Here is a 26,050-nt window from a genome sequence, read left to right as displayed (position 1 = left end):
TGTCTGTAGCAGGAGTAGGCAAACTTGATTGTGTTAAGGATTACATTTGGCTTTGAATGGTATGTGTTGGGGCCTGGAGGAGGGGCCATATACCACAAAATGACTGGAGCCAGAAAATGAAATTTAATTTAAATGTCAGATAAGTTAAATATGGACAATATAAAGATTACTGTTTATGCACTCAATAATTTCTCTCTTCTGTCACATAAAATATTGTAATTTGATTATAAGGTTTGAAGGAATTTTGGGGTGCATCCAAAGCTTCAGGGGATGGGTAGTAGGTGAGATCAGGAACACTCACGGTGTGTTCTTGCCCTACAATCAAACTCAAGAAGAAAGGGCACTTTTTGAAAGCCAAATTAACTTCCTGAGAAGCCAATTCCAGAGAATGCTGATAGTACTGTATATGATCTGTTGGAACCAAGTCAGTGTCTGGATGGGACGTTGAATGGCAATCTCATGTCTTGAGTGACATGATGTAAGCAGTGACATGAAAATTATACATAAAAGTAATTCTGTAACAATTACATTGATTTACATTTTCTTCCACACGGTGCCACTAATTTGAAAAGTTATGATTTTTAGGAATCCTTGTTGAAAAAAATATTGGTAAAGACTAGTGCAAGATCGATCAAATCATTAACATTTTTCAGCAGCCTTAATCTGGTTTTTATATGTTTTGAATGATTGCTGCGCAGTCCATTTTTATTAACAATAAATAATAATTTATGGAGATAAATCTGAGCTCAGAGTCATTAAGAGCTGGGTGGCATACAAGTTTAATAAATGATGATCATCATCATTATCATCTCTGGGAGGGAGTCATTGAGTCCATGGGTACTGATGGAGAAAGAGGTTGGCACTGGAGGCCTTCTCACTTTGAAGATGGTCATCTCTGACACTAATCCTCCATAACTATGCTCCAACAATAAAATGACGTGTTGAGAGTATATGAAGGGAGTCTTTCAGATTGCAGAATCCAGAGCTCTCCCTTGTTTACCTGGCATGCCAATACAGGAGGGAAAATAGTTGGAGGAACAATATGTGAACATGTATGGAAGAATTGAGATGTGGTTAGAATTAATACCACCTCACAGTGCTTTACAGCCCTCTCTAAACAGTTTACAGAGTCAGCATATTGCCCCCAATAGTCTGGGTCCTCATTTTACTGACCTCAGAAGGATAGAAGGCTGAATCAACTCAGAGCAGGTGAGAATCGAACTGCTGGCAGTCGGCATTCGGATGAATTAGCCTGCAATACTGTATTCTAACCAGTGCAGCACCACAACTCAAATAAGAACTCTTGTATTAGCACCATTAGTAAATTGGAATCTAGACTCCCTTTTCTTCCCATCAGGAAATAAGTGGTGGCTGGAGAGGCTTCTGCATATTATAGAAGCCTTTGATACAGGATATTTGAAAGGAGTGGAAGAGCAACTTCCTCCAATTCCAAGAAAACTTAGAGAATAACTTCTCGATGGCTGCTTTGTGTCATTTTTCTTACTGCTACATCCAGCTTCTAAGTCTTTAAAAGAATAAGTGCTTGAAGGATAACAGGATTGACAAGAAAACGAGAATGGACAAGGGAGTGTAGTTAGCTCAGAAAACAATCTCAGTTATTTCAGTCAAAAAATAAACTTGGCTCGTGTCTGAACCAATCCACTGTGAACACTGCGTTGGCCTTGCCCATCACTAATAATCCTCTATGACACTTACTATAGATGTATCATCATCTATCCAGACCTACATTCCTCAGCTTTTGTACAAAAGCACCAAATGTCAATATAACTATCATTTGTTGGGCTTGCAAGGACTTGATGGCATCTAATGCACATATGATTCATTATGAATGCCTCCTTAGTTTATGGAAAGATCTTTTGAGTAGGTTGAGATGGTTCAGTCTTGTAGATTATTACCTTATGAAGTTGAATCAAAGTTTGAAGGTGACCTTATTCCTAACAAAATTATCTTCCCTGCTACTAAAGAATCTCCAGGTTTATCCACAATATTTATGAATCCTGGATGATGTATAGTGGGTGGGGTGCAAATGTACATTCATGCTTTTCAATATAGACAGAGAACAACCTTAAAAGAAACTTGTATTTCAAGTTAATCTTAACTGAAAGTAAGGGAACCATTGTTTCACATTTGCCCATTCCTTGCCCTTTAGGAAACACCTCCCTCCTGCCGGTCGTTCCATTTCTTGTTCCTTCAGTTCCTCTAATTTTGCAAGCCACATTTTCAAAAATTGGTTCAAAAGATTTGTAAGGGTTTGTATTTTCCAAAAGTAATCTGTATGCTTGTTTAAATTCAAATAAAATTTCTAATAATGTCCCTTTCACACACACCCCAGACAATCAGTTTGGTGTATATTGGGTATAACAACAACAACAACAATAAAGTTGGAAGGGATCTTGGAGGTCATGTAGTCCAACCCCCTGCTCAGGCAGGAAACCCTATACCATTTCAGACAAATGGTTGTCCAGTCTCTTCTTAAAAACTTCCAGTGTTGGACAGTGGTGGGATTCATATATGTGAACAATCGGTTCTCTGTGTGGATGCCGCTTCCGGAAGTTCATTCTGGGCCTGGGCAACAAAAAATTAGCTACTGGTTCTGCCGAATGGTGCAAACTGGCTGAATCCCACCTCTGGTGTTGGAGCATTCAAAGCTTCTAGAGGCAGGTTGTTCCATTGATTAATTATTCTGTCAGGAAATTTCTCCTTAGTTCTAGGTTGCTTCTGTCTTGCTTTAGTTTCCATCCGTTGCTTCTTGTCCTGCCTTCAGGTGCTTTGGAGAATAGCTTGATTCCCTCTTCTTTGTGGCAGCCCCTGAGATATTGGAACACTGCTATCATGTCCCCACGTGTACTTCTCTTCATTAAACTAGACATACCCAATTCCAGCAACCGTTCCCTATATGTTTTAGCCTCCAGTCCCCTGATCATCTTTGTTGCTCTTCTCTGCACTCTTTCTAGAGTCTCAACATCTTTTTTTACATCTTGGTGACAAAAACTGGATGCAGTATTCCAAGTGTGGCTTTACCAAGGCATTGTAAAGTGGTATTAATACTTCACCTGATCTTGATTCTATCCCTCTGTTAATGCAGCCTAGCACTGAGTTGGCTTTTTTGGCAGCTGCAGCACACTGCTGGCTCATATTGAAGTGATTGTCCACTAGGACCTTTCTCACAGGTATTACTATTGAGCAAGGAACCACCTATACTATACCTGTGCCTTTGGTTTTTCTTGCCTAAATTTATTATCTATGGTAATTCTAATTACAAGGGAGATTTACCCTTTGGACACTATTGAAACATTTGATATCATATAACCTTGATCCTGTTCCCTTGTACAAAAGAGTCAAAATTAGTTTATTTTTATTCATGCAATACATGAATACATTTTCCTTGCAGAGAAATTTGGTCATATCTAGTTAGGAGGCCCCTCAAATATTGGGATAATTTATTTTTTTGCACAAATACTAATACTTTACACTTATATAAAAATTATAATTTTCTATATATCCATTTCAATCTCTATTTTATTAAATATACTGCAGCCTGGATTATCCGGTTGGTATTTATAGGGGTTTGTTTTATGGATCAGTTTTAATCCTATTTCATCTTTTACATATAGCTCCTCTTTAGTCTTTTCTGTCTGTTTTTTTTTATTATATGCCTCATTCTGCAAGTTAAAAAAACAAAGAAAAATCATGGTGGTTTTTGTATGCTATTTTATGATATATTTTGAAAAACTGCCTCACAAAATTTTGAAAATGTTCAGTTTGTGTAAGTCTAATAAGTACAAATATAGACTACACACAGAAACACAAACTATTGTTTTGATTTGAAATTGCACAGGAGTTAGGAGTACTGTGGACTGACTGAGGTATACATCTGTACAGTCCTGTTCTAAGAGCTTCATAGCATAATTATCACAGCAAATCTGTAATTGTTTATGCCTTTTTATGGCTGTCCAGTTTAAACTATGTTATTTGAGCATTGTACAAAAAGACAAAAAACCCTACCTGTATTTAATTATAACCATACAATGTTTTTTTAATACAGTAGAATTAAGCATTCTTCCCAATTTTACAAGTACAGAGAAGTACGTTTAACCCTCCCAGAAGTAATCCAGACAGAATTTTAAGTGGAATTGTTGTCTTGTTGGAAGAAATAGTTTTACGCCTAGAGAAAGTCTGGCAATAACCCAATGATCAAATGAATGGATGGAAGGATGGATGGAGTGATACCACATCAATGCTGACCATTAGTGATTACAGATAGATATTCCATCCCGAACCTGGTCCATCAGGTCTTCCAAAGTTGCACTCATCATCACTGTAACTCAGGGGTGTCAAACTCAATTTCATTGAGCATTGCGGTTGCCCTCAGGGGGCCGGGTGGGTATGGCCAGGGTGGGCGTGGCTAGAGTGCGTATGGCCGCCTGGGTAGGCGTGGCCAGCTCTACATCGTTCGCACCAAGGGTGCCTATGGGGGCCTGGGCAGGAGTGGGACAGATCTGAGGGTCTCTGGCAGAAGGAGGGTCTCTGGGCCAGGGCCAAGGCAGTGGGGGCCATTCCCTCACTGTTTCCAGGATGGCTTCGCGGGCCACATGAAACCACTTCGCGGGCCGGATCCGGCCCCCGGGCCTTGTGCTTGACATGTCTGCTGTAACTGAATCTATCAGTTTTGCTGGTGATTGTTCACTTCTCTTTCTTAGTATTAGGGCCTTCTGTTAAGAGCTAAGTCATCACCTAATGTATCTGATGTAAGACTTGAGCTTGGTCATTTATGTCTGTAGTGAGTGTGCAGGCTGGAGAACTTCTGGGAGTTGAAATACACATATCTTAAAACTGCTGAAGTCGAGAAATATGGCTTATATACGTTGCTCTGTATATAAGAACTCTAGACTGACTTTCATTTTTTCCCCAATCCTGAAGAATTTCCAGGCAGGGTATGGGATTTCTGCTTACTATTCTTCTTTCAGACAAAAACTCAAAAATATCCTCTGAAGTTGCCCAGATTTGTGCTACCATCTGTACAATATGTCACCATTAGCTAAGTTTGGACACTTATTTATTCTTAGCTTTTTATAACACCATTTTATTTTATTATGCATATTTTTAGAACTTATGCTCATGCTTTTAGATGATAGATAGACAGACAGACAGACAGACAGACAGATAGATAGATAGATAGATAGATAGATAACACAGTTTTGCTGCTGAGTACTGGATCTGACCTTTTGGCTGTAATAAACTGATTTGGTTGGTGCAGTGGTTTATGGGCATTTTGACTAAAATTTTGCCTTTTGATATTCCGTAGTCTTGTAAGTGATTGCAGTACCAAATATTATGTTTAGCCAAGTGCCTCTTGTAAGAGCATCCGGATTTCCTGCCTGTGGTATATTACAGTTGGGTCAATTTATCTGGGGAAAGGGACTGTATTGCTCTCATGGGAAAGACTGTTTTTTGGAAACCATTCACTTTTATGTTTTAATGACTTTTAAAATTATCAGAGAAATTGAAGGGGTACCAATAGAGAAGAATATTTGTAGCTCAGAGTTGAAATGAGGGGTCCCTGGTGCTCTCTGAGCTTGGTTGTTTTCTTGCAGACATTTCATTAGTCGAACTAGGTAACGTCATCAGTGCTAGCAAATTGAAGGGGGCTTGAACACTCTCCTTACAAGAAAAAGCTAAAACAATTAGAGACCTTCATTTCAAATAAAGGTGATGGGGGGATGGGATCAAAGTACATGAATGTAAGCCACTCAAAGTCATCTTTAGATGAGATGGGCAGCATATAAATCAAATGAATGAATGGATGGATGAATGAATGAATTTGGAGAAAATCAGCGGGGAGATTTCCTTCTCTTTCAAAAAGTGAAAGGCTTTGCAATGAAGTTGATTAGAAAATTTTGAACAGGAAAAAGAAGCATTTCTTTCACTTAGTGCATTATTCACCTGTGAAGTCATTATCGCAATACATGATGGTGACCACTGACTGGAATGTCTTTAGAAGGGGATTGAATCAACCTATGAAGGACATTGATCTTAAGACTTCCAGGTTCACGGCAACTTGTCCCATCCTCTGCTTGTGACCATCTTGGAAGTGTTTGATTGGTCAGTGAGAAACCTAATTAGAAACTATTAAGAAAGGCATTGGCCTCCCTTAGCAGGGTTGTTCTTAGGTTTTTATATTAATTTTTATTCTTTGGCAGGTATATATTCACTGCTGGTGTTAAATGAAGAGATTTTGTTTGCATAAAAAGTGCAGGTGGATATTTTTTTGACAGGGAATTCTATCATGTTTTCATTCAAGTATGTTTTCAGGAAAGTAATATTGATTTGTATTACATTAGCTTAAGCCCAGTGCAGCTTCCTTGTTCTTTGAGAAGTTGGGCTGTTCTATTTTTCTTTCATTCTAGCTGCCAGTGATATTTAAGCTTTTATTTAAAATCCAGGTAATCTTAGTTCCTTGTTATAGCAAAGGGGATAACATAATGCGGACTAAGCCTTTCATCTGTTTCTCTGAGGGGGGGGGGCAAAATTGGCTTTTGCATAGAGAACGCTCCTTTTGTTAAAACTGCTTTAGAAGATAGGGTGTTGCCACAGTTCAGTAAAACAATTCCTACCTTATATTTTGCAAGCCACATACCTTACCTGGGTTGGTTTTGGTCACATGAACATGGATGTTTACTGGTAATCTAACTGCTCCAGCTGCCTTTCTGTTTGTTTACCAGGAAATCAAGATGTGTAAACTGCAGGAAGTACTATTTGACCCTCTCCGGCAGTATCTCATTACAATAATTGCTAATCTCTGAATAAGACAGCCATGTTTTGTGAGTAACATAGGGAGAGAGAGGTTGTGTTAAGAGAGATTTTAGGTGTTTCCACAAATAGAGTGCTGTAAATGCTTGCTTTGGATTATGCTGCCTTGGTAGCATTTGATAATAGAGATCTGCTGACCCAGAGGTCAGAAGGGCTAGGATACAATTGTAGGTGTTCTTTCATTCCTCTTAACTAAAAAAAGAAAATTATCACGGCTTGTTTTGGAGTGCTGTCACTGTTCTGTATCGAGGGGGTAATGGCTACTTCCTGATTAAACCACTGTTCACAGTAAGCTGTTCATATTACATCTCTATTTGCTTGAAAAAGGAGACGTGCTTAATGCTTTTTTTTTTTCCAGAAGAAAAATAATTCAGGATTTTTCAGTTTAACATGTTTATGCAGAGTGGGTTAAATGCTTGCTTTCATTTTTCTCTGTTTTGCTTTCTTCTGCCTTTTAAAGTAAAGAAATTGTTTAAGCTCTTGAGTATTAAAGCTGTAAAATATTTTTCTACAGGCACGCCTGATTTTACCTATGTGCTTTAATGTTTCAAAATTATACAGCAGTGTTATATTGTGTGCATTAATTATATAAGCATTTGAATTATTATATATTCTGGTGAAAACGAACTGTAGTATGTCATTAAGCAAAGTGGATAAAAGCTATTTGCCATATTATGTGAGCTGAAAAGAACTATTTAGGCACTTAGTTATATCGTCTGAATGATTTCTATATATCTAATATAATTCTGACTTAATTTGTTTTAAAAACAAATAATGATTTAGGAAGTATGATGAACAGGATATAGGGTTTATTTTTATCACCAGTTTGTCTTGCAGTTAGTAGTGATTGAATTCATTATTTAAGTATTTATTAGCAGCTCCATATAGTACAAGCATTAATTTTGGGAAGTCTGAGAGTCTAATGTTAGGTACGGTATTTGAAGATCAAACATGAGTAAGTACAAACTTCAAAAGCAAAATGAAATTGACTACATCATGATATTCCATCTACTATTGATAAAATAATGTGCTCCCCAAAATAAAGCCAAGAGCTTTCTAAAAATTGCTTGATGAAAAGTGCATTACTATACATACATTGATATTTAATAATAAATCCCATTTAAACTCTGCAACAAACTTCTGTGTAAACATGAGGCTTAGGTAGCAACTTCCCTTACATTGTCAAACCAGCTGGTAAACCATTTTGAAAGTGAAGGTGTCACAGTAAATCAATATTGGAAAGACTTATTTTAATTTTTGATTGACCATGATTGAAAGATTAATTTCAAAAATGCCAAGTTCATAATATCTGGCCTATAATCAGATCAGAATGTGAAATTCTGTGTCTGTATAAAATCAGTACAGGTTGGTCCTCATTTAGTGATCATTGGTTGCGACTAGCAAATCAAGCATAGCAGTCATTATTTAATAATTTAATAATTTAATTTGTATACTGTGAAACCGCAGTTGCACTTATGATCTTATTTCAGTTGTCCTTTGCTTTAGAGACCTGCAAAGGTCAGAAATGCAAGGACTAGTTGTAAAGTTATTTTTTCATCAGTGTTGTAATTGCAGTGATGAACAAGGCAGTTGCTGAATATGGACTATCTATATTTGGTGACAAGGAGGCTTTGAACATATGTCGGCAAAAATGTTAACTTTTTATCATTGATGAAAGTGTAATTGGTTACAGTGAATGAAATGATCAGACCCCACAATCTTTTGAGAATGTCTCGTTGCCCAATTTATGTAATTGTTTTATATGATGGTTACCTATTGACTGTATTTTGGTTTTGCCTTCCTAGCCAGGCGTTTCAGATATGTTGGACATGGTGGCTGGTTGAATATAAAAATAGAATCCAAATAAATGGAAGGCATAAGTGGCTTTAATTCCTCATAATCTTAAATAACACTGAATTTCTTACTCAGACAAACCCATTTTCGAATCAGCTCTGCTGGTAGGATCCATAGTTCTAGGACAGTAGTGGCAAACCTATGGCACGCGTGCCAGAGGCTTCACTCAGAGCCCTCTCTGTGGGCACGCGTGCCATGGCCTGAAGATGGCAACTGTCCCTCTTCAACCAGCCACCTGCTAACTCGCCGAGGTCCCACGTGACTGGATGCATACCGGCACGGAAGGTTTCCCTCTCCACCATCCCGTCCCTCCTGGCCTCACATGCTCTCCTTTTCCTGGGCACAACCCATTGCATTGCCTCCTCAGCTGTCACCTGGCCATCCATCTCAGAGGCGGCTTCTTTGAACTGCTGGCGGCGGGCTGCAGGGCCCCAGAGTGTGCCGGTTGAGGGGCCAGTAGACTGTGGCTGCTGACGGACACTGTTGGCCCCCATGCACTCTGGCATCTGTGTGTGGGGGCCGATGGTGTCAGGCAGCAGCCTCCCCGGCCCTGGCACCCCCACCCTGCCTTGCCTCACCCCGCAGGATGAGCCTCCTGCCCCACCTACCAGAGACCCCCTGTATCTCCCCCAACCCTGCCCACCCCCCCACAGGCATCCCTCCCCATAAGCAACATTGAGGTGACCATGCCCACCTTGGTCACACCCACCCAATCTGCCATGACCACCACAGCCACACCCACCCAGTGGGCCACGCCCACCAGGCACCCGGCGATAAATAAGTAGGTTTTGGGTTGCAGTTTGGGCACTTGGTCTCTAAAAGGTTCGCCATCACTGTTCTAGGATCACAGCACAATATATTATGGCACCCCACAATATATTATTGTGCACAAAATTATGAACATGGAATGGGGTTTTGGAACATTTTTTTTCACATACGTGCTAAAACATAACTTTTAGGTATCAAGCTGAAAGTACTGAGAAATGACCATCACTATAGGTAAATACAGGCATTCCTTTCCATTAATGGAAGTATCCCTTCAGTGTTTATAAGAATCTTTGATCTAATAGAGACTCAGCAGAGAGGCACTCTCCTTCTTTTTGTACTTTCCACATGCTATGTATGTTTCATTCTGGATCATCCATGGATGAACAGTTAACATTGTGTAAGTTTTGAAACTCCAGAAGTCAAAAACATTATGAGTACGGTATCTCTTTTATTTTCGATGGAGAATTTTCTTGTTAACTTCAAATCTGCAATGAACTTTACTATAAAATTAACTTCAGCATTTTCTTTCAACATTTTACAAGAATCTCTATTAATGATCCAAGACCAAAGACTATGCTTTTCCTATGGATATTTCAAATTATTAAATGCTTTAAATTAGGGGTCCCAACCCCCAGTCCATGGACCGGCATCAATCTGTGGCATGCCAGAAACTGGGCCACACAAACAAGCGAAGTCCCCTCCACAGGATGTAGACAGCACACGAAACCATGCTCCCTCTGGTCTGCAGAAAATCCTTTCTCCATGGAACTGGTCCCTGGTGCCCAAAAGGTTGGGGGCCACTGCTTTATATAACAATTTAGAGTGCAGTAAATGTCTCGAGCACAACCGTTTTCTTCAGTAAGATCCTTCAGTGAAGTGGATGAATAGTGTCTGTGTTTACTGGGTTATATTAAGAACTATTTAAAATATGTAGTTCAGAACAGATATCTTCATGGAATGAGATGGACTTCTAGCAAAGGTTAGAAGAGGTCCTTGAGCAAGTTTTCATTTTGGTTCTGATGCTTTTTATTGGTTCAGGAATATAAAAACATGTTTTTAACTAAGCAAAAAAGTTACTAGCTTGCAAGATATTTAGCTGTATAGCTCCTCTGTCTGCAAAAATGTATTCATCTGCTAGCTTAATTTTATTTATAGGCAGTTTATGGTTACCTGTCTTTCTCAGGCTAGTATTTGAATGAAAGACTGATTTGGATCCTTCTCTCTTTCTCTTAATTTTAAAACGCCCAGAATTTCAGGCATTTTACCTTAAAACAGGAGGTATAAATATATAAATTTATCCACTCCTTGAATAACTTTTTCTCCAAGTTAAGAAAGTAGTTGAAGATAGCTGCATGAAAATTAACAAGATAAAAAAGCAAAAGCAAAATATAATATACAATAAAATATATGTCAGAAAATAACTCAGTTTCTAAACAGCAATTTTTAAACCTTATCACACAGAACAATATTTCTCAGTCTTTCTAAAACAACAATAGCAAACCAATTTGTAGTTGAAGAGCAAGCATGTATGTTCCTTTCAGGATTTTAAACATGGGGAGACAAGATTATTTCCATCTAAACAAAACATCTTTTGAGGTACATTCATGCATGAGAAATGTTGAGTTCTTTATAAAGCAATATATTCCAAGGTTATTATATATAATTGAACATGATATTACATCTTTGTCATGCTCGACTATATATGAAAAAATGGAGTCTATAAATATTAAGTTAAAACAGGACAACCAAATACAAATCCAGAACTCATGTATCGGTGTTTCTACTGCCATATTGCACTTCTAACTTAGTAAAGTTAGTAAAGTTGACAGCCAGCTCTTGTTTAACATCTTCTGCAGTGCCCAATCAGCACAACTCTTGTATTAAATTAATCACAGGATCATAATGTGTACATTAAACATTTTAAAAACCCACTTAAAGTCCATTAATTTGTTAAAATATGGCATTTTAATGCTTTGTTTCATTTTTTTTTATTACCAGTGGCTCGTTGAGTTATATTCTTCAGTGGTGTAAAAAAGAAATTGTCCATACAGAAGCATCTGAAACTATCGATTGACAATAATGTAGGAGTTCCTGACCTTGTTAAAGATGTTTTAATTGAATATATTACTGCTCAGCAATTTTAGATAACCCAAAGTCCTGCTGCAAGACAGTAGACATTTATTTCAAAGTTTGATTAACAGTAGCAATACCTTTCTTGCCCGGAAACTCCAAAAGAAAGCTTCCTACATTTTTCAAACTAGGATTATCCCAAAATTCTCAAGGAAATTGGCATAAAATGTAAGATTCTTTCTCAACTTTATGCAAAAATATCTTGCAGCTTTTAATTCTGAAAAAAAAATCTGACTAGATTCAAATCACTGCTCCTGCCAAGAAGTCAAAGGGGTCAAGTGATCACTGTCTAGTTTTATTCACTGAGGTCCTTGATAAAAATTCCAATTCTATATGAAGTAGAGATCAAAATGATCAGTGATAAATCTGAGAACTAGGAAAGTTGAAACCATGAACTTTAGAATTATCTAATTTACATAAGCAAAACTAGGGTAACCTTCATCTCATAGAAACAAATCTTATCAATCTGTTTAAAATATTAGCATATATTAATATAGGAATCTCTCTAAGAAGGTATGTCAGTTTAACAGTGTTATCCCTCCAATAAACTTGCAGTTATGTTTAACTTGTTAAAGTAAGTATGAATCTGATGTAAACAATTTGCGATATTTATCCCTACAAATGAGAAAATCATTCTCTGAATAATTATTCCAGTTTTTTAAAATAATTCAAATAATACTTAAAACCGTATTTATTTTACTATTATGGGAAATATATTCGGCTTATTCAAACTAATTTATTTACCTGATAAATTGCCAAATTATACTATAGCCAAAATTCTGGGAAAGAACATCAATAGTTATCAGTAATACATAAATACATAAAATATCAGCATGTAAGAATTTGTATTCAACTTCAGCTACTCTGATATTCAAAATATTCTCTGCTAATAAAGAAGCCAACGTTTCTAAAGGATAGGTTAAATACAAGTGGAGATATTAAATGACCTTGATGAATTCCCTGAAGCATCTTGATATATGAAGTAATAATCCTATTTGTTAAAACATTGATTGATGGGTTTCAATGGCACATTTTAATTCAATTACTAAAAGAGAAGAATATATATATATAGGTAATCATTGGGCTATCCTAGCAATTGGAACTGAGATTGATCCATCATTAAGCAATGCGGTCATAGAGCATGACATCATGTGATCATATTACATAGTGATGACAATCCCAGGAGTTCCTGTGGTTGTCGCAATCCCAGCCCCCCTAGGTTGTTGTGTAAGAAGAGCATGAGTTCTAGGTGGGAAGAGAATGAAGGGATGCCACAGGTTGGTTCTGGGGACTGTGGGTAGGCCAACAGGAGCAGTGGGCAGGTGCTGGGAAACATGGGCATGTGCTGGGAAGCATGGGCAGGTACTGGGAATGCAAGATGACTGGCAAGAACAACACCGGGAGATGGGTTCTATGGAATATGAGATCCCTGGGATCTTGTACTGCATACTGGGACTCTGGGAGAAAAAGCAGTGGGAGTGATTCTGGGAAGCAACTTGCAACCTTCCCTGCTGGCTTCCCCATTTATTTTGCTTGTGGGAATCTGGCAGGGAAGGTCGCAAATGGCTTGTTGCAGTGACTGTAGCTTGTTGCAGTGACTGCAGCTTGCTGCAGTATGGTAATTGCAAGCTGGGCACCCAAGCGTCTGGATCACGATTATGTGCGTGCAAGGGAACTGCAGGTCCTGAAAGTTTGCAGACTGGTTGCAAGTCCCCTTCATTCGGTACCATTGTAATTTTGAACAGTCATTGAAAGAGTAGTCATAACCCAAGGACTACCCAAGTATATCCAAGACAAGTTGTAAGAATGTAAACTTCAGTATATTAAAGGTCATCTCATAACCAGTGAAACAACTATTGCTGATTTACTTGTCTAATATGTCATAGAATCATAGAATTGGAAGAGAGAAGTCACATTATTATTCACATAGCTGATTTTAGATGTTATGAAATTTTGTACTATATTTTTGCCCTATAGGGTTGTTCAGTTTTGGGCACAAGAATAACTTTCTCTTCTGCATTTTAATGGTGTCAATGGGCAGGAATTTGTCTCAATGAGCTGAGTATCTGGCCATAATTTTCTTTTGAAAAAGACAGAAACAATATTTTTATTAAAGCCAAATATTAGCCATTCAGAATACCGGTACTTTAAATCAGTGAAATTTCATAGATTAACCAAACCATTCCATATTCATCATTCTTGTTATAGGCCATATATATGATTACAGTGGTACCTTGGTACCCAACTGCTTTGAAACTCATTGAATTTGGTACTCGATGCATTTGGACACAATTTTTTTGTCTCTTATGACTCACTACATTATTTCTTATGGAAAAAGTTGTTCGGTACGCATTGTTTTTTGTACTCATCACACCTCCAGAACCAATTAACAATTACCAAGGTACCACTGTATATTATTTAACATATAAATTCAAATAACTATTCTATATAAACAAGTATTAGATAGTCTGTACTGTCATATCTAAATGCATTACATCATGCCTATTGATCCTGCCCAAGCTGGTCAACTCCCAAAGCACGGCCTTTGAGGTGTACTATTTGTTTGCACATATCATAATTCCCAAGTTGCATCAATAGGTGCAGAGGAAGGGCACAGCCAATAGGCATTTATCCCTTTATTCCAGTCCATATGCACTAACTCCATGATATAACCATTGTTGATGTTCAATTTAATCATGTGTGTCTGACACAACATTGAATTTGTTTGCATAATGAGATTTCTGGTTTGATATTGATACAGCGTTAATAACAGGTAGTCCATACAAAGTTAATGGTATACAAATATTAATATTTGACTACAGCAGACTTCAGATTCTTTAGAGCAAATATATACAGGTAGTTCTCAACTCATAACCATTTGAAAAAAATGGTTTACAACTGCTTCTCACACTTCGACCATTTCAGCATCCTTTATGGTGATGTGATCAAAATTTGGGCACTTGACAACTGGCTTGTATTTATGATGTTTGCAGAGTCCTGGGTCATGTGATCATCTTTTGTGACCTTCTGACAAGCAGAGTCAATGGGCAAGCCAGATTCACTTAGCAACTGGCTAACTTAACAACTGCCGTGATTCGCTTAAGAACTGTGGCAAATATGGTCGTAAAATTGGGCAAAACTCACTTAACTGTCTTGCTTAGCAACAGAAATTTTGGGCTCAACTGTGGTCATAAATTGAGAACTACAGAGAGAGAGAGGGAGAGGGAGAGAGAGAGAGAGAGAGAGAGAGAGAGAGAGAGAGAGAGAGAGAGAGAGAGAGAGAGAGAGAGAGAGAGAGAGAGAGAGAGAGAGAGACTGCTTCCTTTCTGAATTTTATTTCCTTAAGCATGTTAATTATAGGATTGTTTTTAAATTTGGATCTTAGCCAGGTCTGGCCTGAATAACCACTAAGGTTTAACAACATGGGAGTAATTTGACAACTGAACAATGAGAATCCTGAATTGGAATCTAAGGAGAAAGCAGAGTGATGCTTTTTATATCACAGCATCAGTGTTTCACATTTTAGAGGACAACAAAAATAAAGAGTAATGTTGGGATTAGTTTAACTGCAGCAATTTTAAAGCTGCATTTTAGTATTGCAATTCTCTGCTTGAATTGCAGGAAACTAAACTTGTAGAAAAAGGAAAAAGATGTTAGCACATCATTTAAGGGGAGAAATTTCACAATTTAAATTGCAGTTAAACAGATAACAGACCACAGTCATCCGTCTGCTGATTCTGGAAATCTTCATAAAATTACTGTGAGTACTTCAGAGTAAGTGATTTTGAGTCTGAACCCATCATTGTGAGTTTGTTTATTTATTTGTTGTTGTTTTTATTTGAAATGGCAATGGTTTAGAAGAATGGACACTGATGCCACAGAATCAAACATATTCTGTAAAATTGTCTATACTTTTGGTTCTCGTAAAACTTTAAAAACTACTAGTCAAAGAATAGTTAGCCCTTTTAAGGTGCTGAGTTTTAAGCATCTCTGATTTTAAAAACTCAAACTCCCATCTATTTCCAGTGGACTAGGCCCAACTCAAGCAATAGGAGAATATGTTTAGTTATCTGAGCAATTTCTTTCAGGGTTTTTTCTGTCTTTTTGGTAATTTAAAAGTAGGTATCAGGAAGCTGTTAGGTGCTAGAACTGATCTAGAATGTGTTGTTGTGGATGAACCTAAAGATTTTATGTTTGCCAACTAGTCAGATGTTCATTAAAGGGAATATTAGGTGAAAGTCACTCTGACTCCAGTACAGAGGTAATTTTGCAGTATAAGAGAGACAGAAACAGACTCTAAAGGTGTTTCTTCTTTCATCAACCTGTAGTTCCACTTTGCCTATTTGAAATGGGTGTAATTAAATGCCGCATGCTTTCTCGGTTTTGTTTTCCCAAATTCTAGAAATACAGGGTATTTTGCTACACAGTATCAGTTGTGGAAGTTAAGTAAAACTCAGTAGGTTTAGTGGTTGGAATGCAATCAAGTAAACATGCCAAGTCATTGGTCTTCCCCACCGTCAGCCGTTTTTAGTAGAGTTCCTGTAACTCTTATTTTCACTTACAGTATTCTTTCTTAATTGAAGATACCAGAGTTCCAATCTTAAAATCATGATCCATCTAGAAAGAATTTGATTTTGAACTTACAGTCCTTTGACAGAGCACTACCCTAGCAAGTTAGAAAGTGGAATGCAGAGCAGAGGAGAAACCAACATCTAAAAGAGGCGAGTTTGTGACCAGAAAATCCAACTATGCAATTTGTATATGAGAGCAGTGGTGGGATTCTGCCAGTTTGTACCACTTAGGCAGAACCAGTAGCTAATTTTTTGTTGCCCAGGCCCAGAATGGACGTCTGGAAGTGGCATACACACAGAGAACCGATTGTTCACATATTGGAATCCCACCACTGTATGAGAGGTACATTGAGATAGTGGAAAAAGTTTTAAGCATAATTTACAAATCTGATTAATGTTGCTATGTTTTACCTGGAGCCTAAAAACTGTTGGAACCATCATGTTTTTCCCTAATGTTGTCTCAAGTAGCCAGTTTGAGAATGGACCTCAGAACCCCTGGTCTACCTTCTAAGTGACACTGCGGCCAGAATAAACCTATTTAATATGCTAATGACCTGCTCTTTGGATTAAAATGTTTGCTCAAAACATTGTTACCCTGTATAACCCCTTCATGGATTACTGCCTTGTTGTGGCGAAGGGGCTTGCATAATTCAATGAAGCTATGAGCTATGCCGTGCAGGGCCACCCAAGACAGAAAGGTCATAGCAGAGAGTTCTGACAAAACGTGATCCACTGGAGAAGGAAATGGCAACCCACTCCAGTATCTTTGCCATGAAAACCCTATGGACAGTACCAAGAGGCAAAACGATATGACGCTGGAAGATGAGCCCTCAGGTCGGAAGGCGTCCAATATGCTACTGGGGAAAAGCAGAGGGCTAGTACTAGTAGCGCCAGAAAGAATGAAGTGACTGGGCCAAAGCCGAAAGGACGTTCAGCTGTGGATGTGTCTGGTGGTGAAAGAAAAGAAGGGGACGACAGAATGAGGTGGCTGGATGGAGTCACTGAAGCAGTAGGCGTGAGCTTAAATGGACTCCAGAAGATGGTAGAGGACAGGAAGGCCTGGAGGAACATTGTCCATAGGGTCGCGATGGGTCGGACACGACTTCGCAGCTAACAGCAATCCTGTATAACAGAGGGCTCTTCATGTGCTGACTGTTCATAATACACGTTTTTGTGTATGAAGTATGCCTTTACTTAAAAATCTTCTTTCAGTAGTGCTTTTCAGAATCCTTTTGGAAAATTCTTTTGTGTTCACTTTTTCAAAAAAAAAAAAAGCAAGGAAAAAAGCACTTAATTGAACCCAGTCCAATTTTACCCATACTACTGCCTAGTACTGGGAATATCATATCTCTGTGGTTGTACTTTCCCAAGCCCCAAGTTAATTAGTGCTCAAGTTCTGGTCACGTTTCTTTTAGTTCCTGACCTGTTATCAGAACTATCCTGTCTTGATTTCCCCCTGGGTTGCCCAAGCATGCTGTTTTCTTCCTCTTCTTGATTTTCCATCTGTCTTTTCGTGGTCTCTAAGCTGTTAGGCCGCAAAGCATGTTAAATCTGTAAGGTGCCTTAACACAAAATAATATGAATACTCACTGTAGTTTTCTGTAACGCCTCCAGTAGCATTGTGACCTTGGGATCCATTTGCTGCAGATAGAGGCCTCCTTTGTTGAATGGGCAGCACCAAAGGACAGTTTTAAATCATTATACCTACATCTGTGCTATGCACAGATTCTTCTGCATTAGGCACTGTTGTAATGAAATGTCTGAAATCTAGAATTATGTAGCAATTGTAATCTTTAAGGTGAAACAAGAGCTTTCCAATCATGGAAGTAACCTCAGGGATTTCCATAGAAAACATCTGGACTCAGAAAAATGATAGAATTGTTCCTCATAGGTAACAGCTGTTAAAATGGAATGACTGTCAAAGTAAACAATTCATGTCTAACCTTCAAGAAATCAAACTTTGTGCCTGAATCATTAAGTACTGAGTAGTTTTGTGATAAGCTCAGTCTTTAAAATAGTTGCTTATTAAGATTACTTCAGGAGCTTCAGCAGAAGAAGGTACATACGAATCTTTACTGTACTTTAGTTTATCCAAAGGAATAGGACACCCTCTATAAAAGGCAGTATTCTTTCAGAAGCTTATATGGATCTGGTTATGTTGGTTGTGGCAAGACTATCTCTTCCTCTCTCTTGGGAACTCATATTCTTTTTTCTTTAGCAGGGTTGGCTAATATAAAGCCAGTTCTGGATCTTGGAGCTTTTATAACACTGATTGGGTTCAAGAGATGAACAGACTTATTCCCAGTTCAGCTGCTGGGTTAGCTTCCTGGTGACTATGGAAAAATAACTCTCAGCTACCTTAAAACTGCTTTTGAGGAATAGAGATATGGAAACAAGATGGATGGTTTCTAAGTAGACCTCTGGGAGAAATATGGAATGTTCTTGGCTAAATCTGAACTATGTATGTATGCATTTAGAATTGATTATTTGGTGAACAGATTAACAGAGAAACATTACTTGCACCAAATGGCAGATGAAAGATATTCTGATCCTGCAAATGGACAAGTGAGTGACAGGTTTTTCATTTGTTGACAGAAAATTTGCACCATCAAAGCTTATGGGATTGGATTGCAGGATAAGTATTGCCCCGTTAGGGATTTTCAGGGCTGCCAGCAAAACAATATTGAAGCTGGTACCTAAGGAATATCAACTAGCTTACCAACAAATTAACCGTGTACGGCTTTCTCTTGGCTGAGATTGGCTGAGATTTCTTTAATTGGGCAATGGGTCCAAACTGAAAAACATTGTTATACAGATGTGACAGAAAGGCATGAAACTAATCACATTTTTGACGCAGTTTCCTGATGGAATTAGTTGGTAAAGATTAATTTTGTGGAGTGACTTGATGACAAGTCTAGAAGCTTTCAGAAGTTTAAATCACAGGAAGAATGATTTTTCTACCTATGTTGTAATGCAAATAAGGAATTTACATTAGGGAATATTGCTGAAGAGCATTGATGTATCTCTCTGAAAAAGCTTTGCATTTCTTAGACATACTGTTTATTAAAATTCAATACTTCTGTGCTAACTAATATAAATATTAGATTAACTGGAGTTAAAAAAACAGTTTGAAGATGGAGCTTTTCTTGTTTTCAGTCAGCTGTTTCTACTCATTTGATCCTTTAAAAAAAAGTCTATTCATCAATCTGGCGCCTTTCAGATATGTTAGGACTATAATTCCCAACCAGATGGTCAGTGAATATGCTGGTATAGATTCCTGTACTCTTTGAGTGCATTTGGGAGGTCTCAACTTGGGGGTGTTTTTTGATAATATACAGGCAAACTAGTGAGTGATAATGACCATTTTAAATTCAATTTCATAGTAGCCTCTGCTTTGTTGTTGTAAGTGAACCCTTTAGTCTGCTGTCACAAATTTCCATCCATTTAACTACTAGGTTTAAAACTATGAGGAGATAGATATGTTCCGTATGTAGAAATGATTACACACAAATAACTGCCAGACGATGTTAAATAGTTACTAGTATTTGTATGATTATTAAACATTGTTGCCTTAAAATGGCTGATGCAGCCTTCCTTCCCCTTGAGATATGTTGAACTTCAGACAGTGGAGTTGACGTCCATCTCATTTAGAGAGCCTTTATGTAAGTGTAAAATATGTGTTTCTATATTAAAATTGAGAGCCACTTTGAACAAAGTAGCAGACAAATGATGACAATTGTTCAATTGGATTTGAAGCTGTCATAATGCTTCAGTGCACTTCCGTGAACTGTAGCTGAAGGTTAAGTCACATTTTACTGAGTATTCTAATATTCTGTATGCCATACCATGCATTAAAAAAGCAATTATAATGCCAGAGCCCAGGTACTCCAAACCTATAAGCAATTTATTAATCCTGGTTCACTCAAGCTTCCACTCATAATAATTTTTCCTTCTACTAAGTTGTTGAGACCCGGGGTAATTTTTAAAATCTTCATCATTTGGTGTAACTTGTCTCTGTGGATAATTTTACAAAAAAAATACTGAAGTCAAATTGAAAAAAATTCCTAACTGGTTCCTACTTTTGTATATGAAGATCTTCCCATTCAATACACACAATCAGCTTTTGAATTTCCCATGACGGCAATGACCAAGCCAGTTAAAAACAAAACAATAGGGGGCTTAACTCAAGTTATCAAGGTGTCTTCATGAGTGGACTTAGTTTCATTTTAATCCAACGTAATAATCATAATCCAACATTAGTATTTCATCTAATGGTAGCATTTACATCAGTTGGAGTGCTAAGCTCCTACAAAATCCTCTTTCCTTACTGCAGCCCTTCATCTCCTATTGCCTTCTGTTGGCGATGGTATTACCAGCCTCCAAGTTGGTTTCTCTGCAGTAGGTATCTTCAGAGAATAGATGTAACTAGCAACAAGTTCTCCATACAAGATGAAGTATTTCCCACCAAGACGGGAGTGGAAAATTAACACCAATGCAGCACCGTAATCTATTTTTTGCCCCTCCCCCAATAAATTGGTAGGACAGTCTTTGACCATTTTAAGACATAAAGTTTGAAAGAGGCAGAGTATAAGATTACCAATAATTTTAGCACCATATTTACAATGGAGAACCTCTCTCTAAAGAAGGAAGAATTGGTAAAACCCAACTCCGCTTACACATGCAAGCAATCCTCGACTTAGAACAGTTCTTTTAGTGTCTGTTCAAAGTTACAACAGCATTGAAAAAAGTGACTTGTGACCATTTTTCACACTTATGACCATTAAAACATCCCCATTGTCACGTGATTTACGTTCAGATGCTTGACAACTGACTCACATTTATGACGGTTGCAGTGTCCCAGAGTCATGTGATCCCCTTTTGCGACCTTCTGACAAGAAAAGTTAATGGGGAAACCAGATTCACTTAACAACCATGTTACTAATTTAAGAACTGCAGTGATTCACGTAACAAAAGTGGCAAAAAAAGTCATAAAATGGGGCAAAAATCACTTAACAAATTTCTCACTTAACAACATAAATTTTGGGCTCAGTCGTGGTCGTGAGTTGAGGACTACCTGTATTACATTGCAATGCATAAAATTAACTACAGATGTCATAGATCTGGAGGTTATAAGCCTTCAGCATGGAGGGCACATAATTCAGCCACTTCAGCAAAACTGAACAAACCTTGGGAAATACCATTGGAGAACATTGTGTATACCATCTTCAGTATCATGATAAAATAAATATTGGGGATCAACACTTTTATTAAGTAAATAGTAATGAAGCTTGGGGAGATATGCATGTAACTTGGTAGGTTTTTAACTATTTATTTATTTATTTATTTATTTATTTATTTATTTATTTATTTATTTAAATTCTGAAAGTGCCTCAGTCTATTGGAATGGGAGCTATAATAAATTTAAATAAAGTAGATCATAAGATGCTGAATAGTTCTTAAGCAGTGCTGTTCAACTCCATTTTTCCTTGAACTTTCAGAGTATTAGTGAATTATTTATTTTTAAATAGTTTCTTTTGTTGAAATGTAAGTTTTAATGGAAGAATAAATCTTTGCTTTAGTATCTTACAGTTTACAGTAGCTGCTATATAATAATAGGACAACATAGAGCAAAACATTAACTGTTTAGTGGGTGTTTTTAACAAGTGGTTGAGAAAAAGAATAATTATCTTTAATCTAGATGTGCATATTTATTTTTGTAATTTGCTTCTTCAACAGGCTGGATGCCAAAAATTTGGGCTTTAGCATTTAAAATGGAATAGAATAAATAAATGATTAATTTTACAGAATTAAGTAGACACTTCCATTGAAATAAATCAGTCTGTGACAGTAGAATTAAGGAATTCTGAATGTATTTATGTATGGTGTTATGCAGCCCAAAACCTTATTAATGGTAAAAGGGAATGGGGATATGGGAAAAGATATACCAAAAAAAGAAGAAGAAGCTACCATGTGAAAATGATCCATAATAGCCACAGTATACATTAAGAATGTCCCAAACTGCCATCTAATAAATTACTGGTAATTGTGTCAATTCATGTATGCATGTGTTTTGAAATTAAAATTAAAAATAAGATTTTCCCCTACATGCTGGAAATTTTATGTTTTGTGTTTTTTTAAAAAACAAGCCTCTGATACATAAATAACTACAATTAAAATGCTTTCAATCATTGTAAAGAAATAGTACCATTTTTGTTTGTTTATTTTTTTTATACCTTAGTAATAAGAACATGATATCAGGTTTTATTAAAAACAAATCCAGAATGCCATATAATCATAGTGATCTTAGTTTTATATTAGCTTATGTAAAAATGATTTTTTTTTCAGGAAATACCGGTAACATTTTCCAAACTGAAAGAAGTGATTAGTGGAGTTTCTGAAACTACAAAATGTGCTTTGAAATATTTTTGCTATTTTCTTTGCCAAAGCAAACATTGTTATTTGTTTCAGCGTAGTACTGAATGCATGACTATGCATTATTTTTTATTTTTTAAATTTTATTCATATAAGCAATGAAGACAACAAACATACTTAACACTCCTCCTTCCTCCTTCTATTTTCCCCACAATAATAACGACAACAACCCTGTGAGGTGTGTTGGGCTGAGAGAGAATGATTTGCCCAATATTACCCACCTGGCTTTCATTCCTAAAGTAGGATTTGAATTCATGGCTCCTGCTTTCTAACCTGGTGCCTTCACCACTAGAGCAAACTATACAGTACTATATTTCTTGTATGGACTAAATGATGATGCAAACATGGCACAGATATTTTAGGATTTATTTGATTCCGTTATCAGTTACAATCTTCTCTCTTCTTTTTTTTCTTATATCAAATGTTTGTTTAGGGTGATTTATAGTATCCAGTTCAGCATTTGAATTGTTCAATTGCCTAGATATTATTTTATCACCGACCTCTGTTGTATTTCCTGTACTTTACAAAGTTCTGCCTAATTTTATCAATATTCCAGATCAATATTGGTGAAGGTTGAAAAGGTTTTTTTTTCCCCTTGTGCAACGTCTTTGGAAAAAAGAACATTCCTATCATACTTTTTTTTTCTCAAATAGTAATAATGGCCCAGATTGAGCGGAGTATGTTTTTTTATGTTCAGCTCCCCTCCTTCTGTTTCATTGTGCTTGTGGCCTTTCAGGAGACGGTCCTGAAAGGGCCGCAATGAAAAGAATGGATACTGCCCTGCCTTCAGTTTATGCACTCAAGGCGGTAAGCATTACTCAGTGTGATTCCACCCACATTGTGTCAGTCATATAATTGTATCCTGGGCTGTTGAAGAGAGCTACAATTTAAGAAGGGGCACCACAGTTTTAGAACAGAGGAAACTGCTGCTGATTTCAATTAACAGGTTTTAGCTTCTATTTTGCATAAAGCTGTGATCCTGTTGTTTATTTGGGAATCAAGTCCACAAGATGTGATGGGGCGTTCATCTGAGGGAACAGGCATTAAGCTCACTCTGCAAAATTAATTAAGATGCCTAAACCGCTATTTTGGATTAGATGCTGCTAAACACTTGCTAATCTAGAAAAGCTTTTCCTAATCTGGTGCCTTCTAAATGTGTTCTAGGAATGATGGGAGATGGAGTCTTACACTCGGAAAATATCCTGGTTGTTAAAGTAGTACGAAGGTGGTACTTGCCTGATCCTTGCCTGCCTTGATAATAATGCGGCACAGAATAAAATTAGCACATTTCACTTCTCAGGTGAAACCAAATGTGGGATCAGTGAACTGAGTGAGATTTTTACCGGATCAGTGCATCGTTATCAACATGTTGATATTGTTATTACAGTATTTAGTTCAGTGTCTGCACCGAAGTTGCCGATGTACTTCCAGATGTGCAATTCCTTCGCTTTGTTCAAAGAATCTTAAGCATTTGCCCAGATGTATTTGCCTTCCATTTATAATAATCCTCAATCTTCCAAATTCTGATTGTGCAGAGTTGGAGCTCGTATGGGAAGCCTTCCCCCATGGAAGCCTTCCGTACTACGGGGTGTGTTTGTTTGTTTGATATCCAGTTTATAGACTTACTTATCTCACAATATTGTAACTCCAGTTGACAAACAAGGATTCAAAGCAAAGCAAAAAAAAAGGAATAGTATAAATAACCCATAGCAAAAAAAAAAATTATAAATGCATGCCCAAGGTCTAAAAATATTCTACTTCTAATTGTAGGAGAAATCAGTCAACAGAGCTTCACAGCCCAAAAGCCCAACCAGGGCTTTATTGCCTTACAAAAGGCTAATGGGATCAGGGACATCCAGGTGTTTGGGAAGGTGCTGACACCTAGAGAAGGCATGATACCTAGATCCCACCAGATGACACTCCTTAATAGATGGGACCTGAAGCACGCACCTTGTTGATCAAAGATGGACAACCTACAGTCATAGATACAAATTTAGATAACTTTGAAATAGATATCATCATTGTGAATTCTGCCCTGCCCCTTCTGTGGTGATTTTAAACCTATTTTGTAGTGAATAAATAGCCTTATCCCTTTTTTTTACTACTAAGTAGAACTCTGTTAATTACAATTGATGCTGATTTTAATATTCTGTGTTAATGGATGCTAGAATGCTTGTTTTATTTTAGGTCATTAAATTCTTTATGAATATTTCTTAGAGTTATCAGTTTTGTTTCATTGTACACCACAAAACAAATAATAAATGATAACCAAACCAAAAAAAATCACCTTGTCCCTCTAATTACGTATAATGGCAGTGCTAAGGACTTTTAAATGTCAGATCTTGTCTTTACTGTATCCTGCTGCCATATCATTTGAAAACAATTTTGGAAGAATGTTTCTTTTTTTAAAAAATCGAGAGACCATAAGAAATGTAAGTGAGCATCAGATTTTCTTTTAACCTATTCCAAGAGTTTCAAGTTCTCTGCTTTAAATATCACAGCTGTCGCTCATCTCTGATACGTGGCATAAGAGTTTACACCAAGGAAACCTTGTGATCAGAAAGAGCTGCTAGTGGTCTGGTTTTTTGTATGTCTTAGATGCGCAGTGAAACTTTGCTTTGACAAACTAATTAAGGGGAAGGATGTCCCTTATTCACAAACATCTCTCACATACAAAAGTATGTCATTAAAGCCATTTGAATGAATAGTATCATTACTCAAAATGATGCAAGTGACATCGTTTATGTCATTACACATATTATGCAAAATTGCTGTGGAAATGGGGTCCATTCCATGCACAGTCCATTGTATCAAAATCCACTAAATTGTAGTTCACTGAAAGATTCCAGTGCTTCACTTAACCATAAAAGCAAGTTCAAGTGCTTAATTATATCAACTTTATTGTTATAGAGTCACACTTATTTTGGTTCTTGATGTATATGGAAAAGAACATTTTGAGTAAGGATATGATGAGGAATATGGGAGGAAAAAGAACAAGAAAAAGAATGAAAGAGTGATTGAGAGTGCTGTGGCATTTGAGAACTGAACTGCAGATTTCCTGGTATACGAGAAGAAAGAAGTCCCTTATTTTTCTTCTACAAATCCTAGATACCACAATATGCTAAGGTAGTCCTTGACTTATAACAGTTCATTTAGTGACCATTCGAAGTTACAATGGCACTGAAAAAGTGACATATGGCCGTTTTTCACACTTATGACTATTGCAGCATCCCCATGGTCACATGATCAAAATTTAGATGCTTGGCAGGTGACTCATATTTATGATGTTTGCAGTGTTCTGAGGTCATGTGATCCCCTTTTGTGATCTGACAAACCAGGTCAATGGGGAAGTCAGATTCACTTAACAACTGTGTTGCTAATTTAGTAACACCTGCAGGATTCATTTAACAACTGTGGCCAGAAAGTTCATAAAATGGAACAAAACTCACTTAACAAATGTCTCA

The 26,050-nt window shown here is 37.2% G+C and overlaps 1 protein-coding gene across 13 annotated transcripts in view; it reads left to right on the top strand.

Moving 5' to 3' along the window:
• The window catches only part of BAZ2B (bromodomain adjacent to zinc finger domain 2B), a 227,931-nt gene that overhangs the window by 92,227 nt on the left and 109,654 nt on the right, over positions 1–26,050 (top strand). The window contains exon 1 of one of the 13 annotated variants that reach the window (XM_083370557.1): positions 6,894–7,119. The exons of the other annotated variants lie outside the window; for them this stretch is intronic. The gene's annotated coding sequence lies outside the window, so the exon portion shown is untranslated. Of the gene's footprint in view, positions 1–6,893; positions 7,120–26,050 lie in introns of those variants that run through there. 13 annotated transcript variants of the gene reach the window in all.

Source organism: Vipera ursinii, assembly GCF_947247035.1.
Source record: "Vipera ursinii genome assembly, chromosome: 1".
Classification (NCBI taxonomy): domain Eukaryota; kingdom Metazoa; phylum Chordata; class Lepidosauria; order Squamata; family Viperidae; genus Vipera; species Vipera ursinii.
Note: the sequence above shows the minus strand (reverse complement) of the source record. Positions and strands in the feature narration are given on the sequence as shown.